General features: G+C 38.1%; 1 protein-coding gene across 1 annotated transcript in view; it reads right to left on the minus strand.

Annotated features, from left to right (window-relative positions):
- The window catches only part of lrtm2a (leucine-rich repeats and transmembrane domains 2a), a gene marked incomplete at its 3' end in the record, with an annotated part of 27,050 nt that extends 21,483 nt beyond the window's left edge, over window positions 1-5,567 (minus strand). The window contains 1 exon segment of the mRNA XM_014004824.1: window positions 4,729-5,567.
- Between the last annotated feature and the right edge of the window lie 1,860 nt (window positions 5,568-7,427).

A 7,427-nucleotide genomic window follows, 5' to 3' on the forward strand; every position in this document is an offset into this window, starting at 1 on the left:
ATATTAAACTGTTCAATAAAACATTTTTAACAACAACAAATAAAACAGGAACTGTCAAAGATGAGTAAATTCAGAACAAGTGAAAACTGAACAAGTTTGATGAGTTATGAGCAGCTGATCATTTCTCAGTTTCAACTTGAATCGAAGCAAAATAAAAGGCAATAAACAAGAAGGTTTGCTGGAAGCAACTCTTCTTCAAACTAGGGCCGGGCCATATGGCTGAAAAATGTTTCAGGATAGAGTTTTATTGAATGAATTCTGGAAGCTTATGGAACTTCAATTATCCACGCTCTATCAGACACATTTTATATTCATATTCATCACGTCTATCCTGATACAGCGGGTAAAATAAGTATTGAACACGTCACCATTTTTCTCAGTAAATATATTACTAGAGGTGCTAATGACATGAAATTTTCACCAGATGTTGGTAACAACCCAAGTTACCAACATCTGGTGAAAATTTCATGTCATTAGCACCTCTAGTAATATATTTACTGAGAAATATGGTGATGTGTTCAATACTTATTTTACCTGCTGTATATATAATGGGGTTAACAACAGAGTTTTATTGCAGGACCAGGCCTGTAGTCACTGCACAATTTCCTTTGAAATTAAGGCTTGTGGGACCTTTGCTGCACTGAGACCCTCTGATTGTTCCCAATTCTCTTTATATTGTTTTAGTTATAAACTCATCTTTAAGAGGGCTGTTAATAGTAATACACAACTTCAGTGGGACTTCTCATAAACGCTGCAGTTATTAACAAAACAATTCATATTTCCACATTCATTCAACAAATTAAACACACTAACAGCAGTCTATGTTCGTATAAGTTAACTTCTCTGGTCCTTTTAGTGATTTCTACTGTATCTGAATTGGTTTCCAAATTGGTCTTACTGTATGTCCAAAAATATTTTTCTAATATTTTTTATAATTGACGAAAAAAGTTATTTTGATTAGCAATGGAGTCGTTTGTCCATTTGAAATGTTGGTTGTGTGCCCACAAAGCTATTTATTGTAGCAAGCACAGTTTTTTTTCTAATTATGCACATAATGTCCGTTTAGTGCCTTTAATGATAACATTATTGGTACATATTGACATGACATGAATATTTTGGCATTTTCTTGCTTCTCATCTGGATGATTGGTTTACGAAAAAAAATCAGATTACAATGTAGCATATAGGCTTGACTTGGCCAACAACATCTATGAGAGGAAGATGTTTTTTTTTTCATCTGTAATTTCTCACTTTCTTTTAACCTAAAAAGAGTTAACATGAACAGTGTGCATAGTTAGGTCAAGAATTAATATATATTGTTGTCAACCGGGCCAATCAGCAAACAGAAGGAGGAGTTATAAACAACGACGTCAATTTTCTGTGTCGTTTTTATTAGGCAGCGGAGGAAGTGAATGAAACCAGTCTGTGTTAACAAGGCTTCCAAATTAAATTAAATTTGTCTCACAAAGCCTGCAGCTCTCATTTACAGCTGTCTCTTTCAGCTCTGTACTTCTCTTTTCCCAGTAGAGGATGGTTGCTTACAGTGCATACGTTACAGCCAAAAGTTAGTGATTGGCTAAATCAGATCCAGTTATTTTAAACTTCAACAGAGTCCACACCTCCAGCAAGAAATTGCTTCTAAATACAGTATTGGAGACTCCAGACCCTCTGTACAAAGCATTTTTACCAGGCTAGGTTTAAATGTTTTTAATGCATATTTTGAGTTAAAAAGTCATAATTTTTAGACCATTTTAATACTTATGAAAATCCATCCGCATTTATAGTTCTTCTGCATGTTTGTTTGTTTGTTTGTTTGTTTGTTTGTTTGTTTTAATCTCTAACTATTGTATTATCAGCTATTTCAGTTATTTCCAATAATAATTCTTCTGGTCATTACAGTAATAACTTTTAGTATTCACAGCTTTTATACGTTTTGAATATTTTTATCTTTATTTACAGTTTTTGTCTCATAAAATTTAATCGAGTTCTATTCAGATCCTTGAAAAACAGTGCTCTCTCTTCTTCAGCATGCTTGGTTCATTTTTGTTTTAACTTTTGGCTTCTGCTTTTCTGCTTTTAACTTTTAGCCCTTGTTTACATTGTTTTAACCTTAACAACTCTGTTTTAGCTTACTCAGCAAATTTCAGCAAAGAAGGAAAATTCAGTACTCAGCATTCACACTGTTTTTTATTTATTTTATTTTTTGCTGTTTTTCCTGCATTTTTCTAGTTCTAGATATGCTTTTCTCTGCAGTTTCTGTGTTTTAGAAGTTACTTTAGAAACATGTTGACGTCTCACTATTTGTAACTACGAATTGCAGAAATACTTTTTACTGTAGCTGTTACACAGTTTTTGGTGAGACTAGTCATTCAGTCTTCCCAAATCTCAAATATTTGGTCCTTGCGCATCATTACTGTTGCTGTTTGCTGCATATTTACTCCTGCATTTTGCAGATTCTATGTGAAAAAGCGTTGTGGCTTGTGACCAACCATCTTGTCATGAGTGACAGGCGAGAACAGGTTGCTGCACGTTGTCATGTATTCCTGTTAACACATCAGCTCCTACCATGTTAGATGGGTAACATGAGGGAGCTTGAATCAACACATGGACCTTTTAGTGATAACACATGTACTTGGAAGTCTGAGTGCCACATTGGGGAATAAAGTAACACATCTGCTGATCCCCATTTTTTCTTACTTCCYCTTTATGATCTGTGTTTTCATGTGTTTATTTCAATCCACTAAAGCTGCTGTTGCGTTAAGTGTGCACAATGATGACATTCTTCAAAGCACACTTACTCAGAAGTTTAAATCATCCTTAAAGATTGATTATTTTTGCATTTTGTTGTTGCATTCCATCATGTTTTACCTCCCCATTGCATTGTGAAACACTATGCATTAATCGACTGGGCCTATTTGGGAACTTTCTCTTTGGATCTGCTCACTCAAGTCCAATTTTCACCGTAATTTTTCACACAAGCCCGCATGGCTTGATTAATAGTTTTTAAATCAATACRGCTGCATTTCTGCACGATTTGGCTCCAAAGTAAAACCAACCCGATAACTAGAGGATGGCTATCCAAGTGTGAAGACAAATGTGTGCAATAGGGATTCTTAATAACTCAAATAGATCCAAATGCATTTGTTTTTGTTTAGGAGTGTGTGTTGAAGAGTACTGGTGGCAAACAAAGGCAGAGAGATGCAGCCAAGCTTCCTAAATCAATTTTAATGTTTTTTTAAACACTGGAGAGAGGAGAGACTGCAACATTACACACTCACACACACCAACATGCACACCTTAGCTGGAAAAATACGAGTCACGTACTGTATATTTACAGTCACATGCTAAAAACAAAGCACATGTATGTATTACCACCAACTGAGACTCAGCTGGTAGGTGGCTAAGCTGGACATAAATATGCTCTGGAGGGGTTTGTTTTGTTTTTGAAATACAAGACTTTGACTCTGAAATTAAAATCTATTTTCGGACAAGCTCCTTCAGCTCTGTTTGGACAGAGGCAGGCACAAAGACCGGCTTTGCAGGAGGTTTAAAACTGGCATTTGACTGCTATTTTTAATTAACTGCATGATCCTGCAGTTTTAATTGCATATAAAGTCGAGTTTATGACTTTTACAGAGCTGTTTATTAACAATGTGATTAATATATGCACTTTTTTTGCAATATAAGCCAAATAAAAATCATGTTAGTTTGGCGTAAAGCGTGCATGAGCTTTGAGTTTCAGTTGATTGCATCCAAAATCATAAAGTTAATACGGAATGCTTAAAATAAGTGAATTCACTAAATCCTGATTAAGCTGTGTAGACAGTCGAGTTGCATCCAGAGAGGTAGAAAAACCTCGAGGATGTCAGGATGACGTGGCCTCACATTCACTGCATAATCTTCTAAACATGCAGCTCCAGCAAGTTAATCACGTTGACATTACACTTTTAAAAATAACAGAGTTTGAGCTGACATACTGTCACACAGCAGGTATAAAAAAAAGCTGCACTCTAAGCAGCGGCTTCGAACTGAAAAATTAACACCAGTTTTTAAATTGATTAAAATGACATAAGGTGGTGTGAAGGTCAGACTGAGAACAAGGAACAAGCTCTGGGATGCTGTTTTCTGCTATCATGTTTTTTTATTAATGTTTACCCAGATCATTTTCATAAAAGAAAATCGTTTTGCAAAGTTTCTTTGTCCGTCTGCTTGCACCAGTTGCTTTGCATAATAACACTGTAAATGTGCAGTTGTTTGAATGTGCAGTCCAAAGTCAAACCTGCAGATGACATGAAGTGATTAGCGGCTGAGCTAAACAGGAAACCATTGGCATATTTACATTTACTGACTTCATGCATCTATTAGTTGTTAAACTGGACTGGATCTGCATGCGCAGCGAGCAGTTTATGGAAACTTAACTTTCAAGCTAATAAAGTCGAATATGTTTCCACGCCATGAGTTAAGATTATTTTGAGACTATGCTAATTTCTGCTCACTTCCTGCAGCCTTTGCTCCTAAACACCCAAACAATCCTGTCAGCATCTGTAGAGTCACCACATCATGAATGTTTTCTTCATTTGTGCAAATAAGTAAAGCATTTTAACAAGTTGCAATTCACCTTTTGATGCTGACATCATCTATTGTCAGTCACAAACTGAATTTTTTTGGTATAAAAAACAGGATGAGTGTGTGTGAGGAGAGTAACACCTAACACTCCCCACAGACTTACCTGTTCACCAAATATCTCAGGCAGCACCCGCGTTAGAGCTCTCTGTCATCATCCATTCATCTAAAAATGCCGTCTGACAAGCAGGGGATCAAAAATGTGGAAACATCGCTGCAAACCCGTCCATCCATACGCTGAAGACTGTGGTCAAATGAATAATCGGGAATAATCCTTCCTTCTGTAAAGAGATGAGACCTCCAGTGAATTGTGAAAAAAAAAAATAAGAGGGATTGTTTTCAAAAAGAGGGATTTTAGAGGGAAAAAATGAGGTGAAGAGGGGCTTAGAGGAGCGAGAGGATGAGATCCTTAGATGGAGAGGGCTGGAGGTAGTTAATCCTTTCCTTCTGATCTTTGCCATCTATGAATGACATGTTTCGTGCTGTCCTGCTCGCTGGGTTGTGCTGCTGTGCTTCTGAGAGGTGTGTGTGTGTGTTTGTGTGTCTGAGAGGGAGAAGGAGCGACAACGGCATTAGGTTGCTGGCGTCACGCGCTTCGCTTTTCCCAGTGTGTCGCTGTGTTTTGTGATTCCGGCACTCGGCACGCGCCCGAGTGTGTGTGTGCGTTTGTGCGGATTTCCTGCGTGTCCTTAAAGTGTCGGTTGCCCTCTCCTCCCTCTCCTCTCCTCTCCTCGCTGGGTGTGTGTGTGTGTGTGTGCGGGCGAAAATGTGCGCGTGTTTTGCGCCTTGTCAAATATAGTAACATTAGTGCCTGCTGCCTCTGTCTGCCTGCAGCTCTCCAGCAGTGACAGAGGGAGGATGAGGGAGGAGGAATACTGAGCGAGCGATAATACCAGGGAGTGAAAGCTGAGAGAGAGGGGAAATAGAGGAGAGGTTTGTCAAAAAAAAGGTAAATAATAAAAAAAGGGTGGGAGAGAGATGGAGGCAGAGGACGGGGAGGGATGAGGTTGATGGACGAGGGGAAAGAAAGGGAGATGCTTGATAGAGGGAGGGAGTGAAGATGAGAATCTCCCCTCTGCCACATRGGCTTTTCTCCTCCCTCCATTTCTTCTTTTTGCATCTCCTCCTCACGTCTCCCTTTTATTTTCATTCCGTTCCCCGTGGCAYCTCTCGGAACGGCTGCTTTTGTGTGAATCTGTGTGTTTGCTTACATATGAATGAACATCCACATACATGTTAGAGTGTTACATCATCAGGAGAATAGTCTGGAGATAAAATGTAGCTCTAGACTGATAGTATGAGACAACTTAACAAAGATGAAAGGTGATGAGTGAAAGGGGTGTGTGTGTTGGGGAAGTTATGAATTGATCGGGGGATTTGGTTTGTTTGCACACACAACCATATAATTACTTGGCCGCTCGTCTTTACATGGAGTGAATCATAGCTGACACACACATACACAATATGCCGTTAATGAGCGTGTGAATCAATTGGCACAGTTGRCAGCGGTTAAATGAGAGACTTCTCCATGAGGGATAGAACCAGAACCACTCACCCGTGTGGTATATAGGGAGAAAAAAAACTGTTTTATATTTTTGCCAATACAGTTTGGTAATATAAGCCAAGCATCAACCAAAAAGCTAATATCAACTTCCTGTTGCAGCACTTTTAAGGTGTCCTTAAGTCGTCTCCGGCCTTAAGGCCACATGCTACTCATATTACCTCTGACCTTTCTGTTTATAACAGAGGAGCCCAAAGTGGGGCCCGCGGGCCAAATTTGGCCTGCCAAGCCATTTGATTTGGCCCACCAGCAGTTGAGTAGTTACTAACCTGTAACCTGTTGTTCTATGTAGAAACAATATTTCCATTTAGTCATTTCATCCATTGGCCAAGTGACTAAATAAGGGACTGTAGTGCAGATAGTTTTCACTCATGGTGTTGACTTTATCTTTGATATATTAAGATTAAACATGAAGCATGAAATACAAGTAACAAGATTTATTTAGATTAGATTCAACCACACATGTAGATTTTTGCACTTTATAAGGCCATTAAAAACTCATATTTTATCAATTTATTAAATGTCCCATGAGCTTTTTCTACTTGAGCRTATGGCAGACTTTCTCTAAGTTCACAAACTAAAACAAAAGTGGGCCACCACACTGGCTGCTAGCTTAATTGTTAAAAATAAAGGACTTTACTTAAAAAATATTTGTATTTCATGTATTATATTACTGCATTTGGCCCGCAGCCCCCAATACATTTTCATTTTGGCCCCCTTGAGGAAAATGTTTGGGCACCCCTGGTTTAGAATAAGCATGAAAAAATATAAAGTTTGTTTTTGTGAGTACAAGTGTCCAAATATACTAACGGTTTCATAAAAAATAAATAAGAACAGATTTATTTAGTGCTGTCTGTGTTTATATTCCAATATTTTTGTGTGCAAAATTTCACAACCACCTAAAACTCACAAAACAGCGGGCAGTTTAGAATTAGGTCATGATGATGTGTTCATAAATAGAAAGAACAACATGCACTTCCAATGTATTTCATGGTAAATGTAAGCTTAGTAAAAACGTAAGGAAATTTGTTGATTTGTTGAAGGTTGATCATTTCTTTGTTGCAAAACTACTTCTTGGCAATAACTTTTATACAGATGGAAATCACATTTGTTCCACTTCAAATGGTGCCACATTCTCCGTCTCCATCTTCTGCTGCTTATGTTGTCAGGTTGGGGAGGCAACAGTTATAGGAGAAAATCACAGACCTCCCTTCTCCCCAGCGACAATTTTTGGCTTGTCCTGG

The sequence above is a fragment of the Austrofundulus limnaeus genome, unplaced genomic scaffold, assembly GCF_001266775.1.
Source record: "Austrofundulus limnaeus strain Quisiro unplaced genomic scaffold, Austrofundulus_limnaeus-1.0 Scaffold26, whole genome shotgun sequence".
NCBI classification, from domain to species: domain Eukaryota; kingdom Metazoa; phylum Chordata; class Actinopteri; order Cyprinodontiformes; family Rivulidae; genus Austrofundulus; species Austrofundulus limnaeus.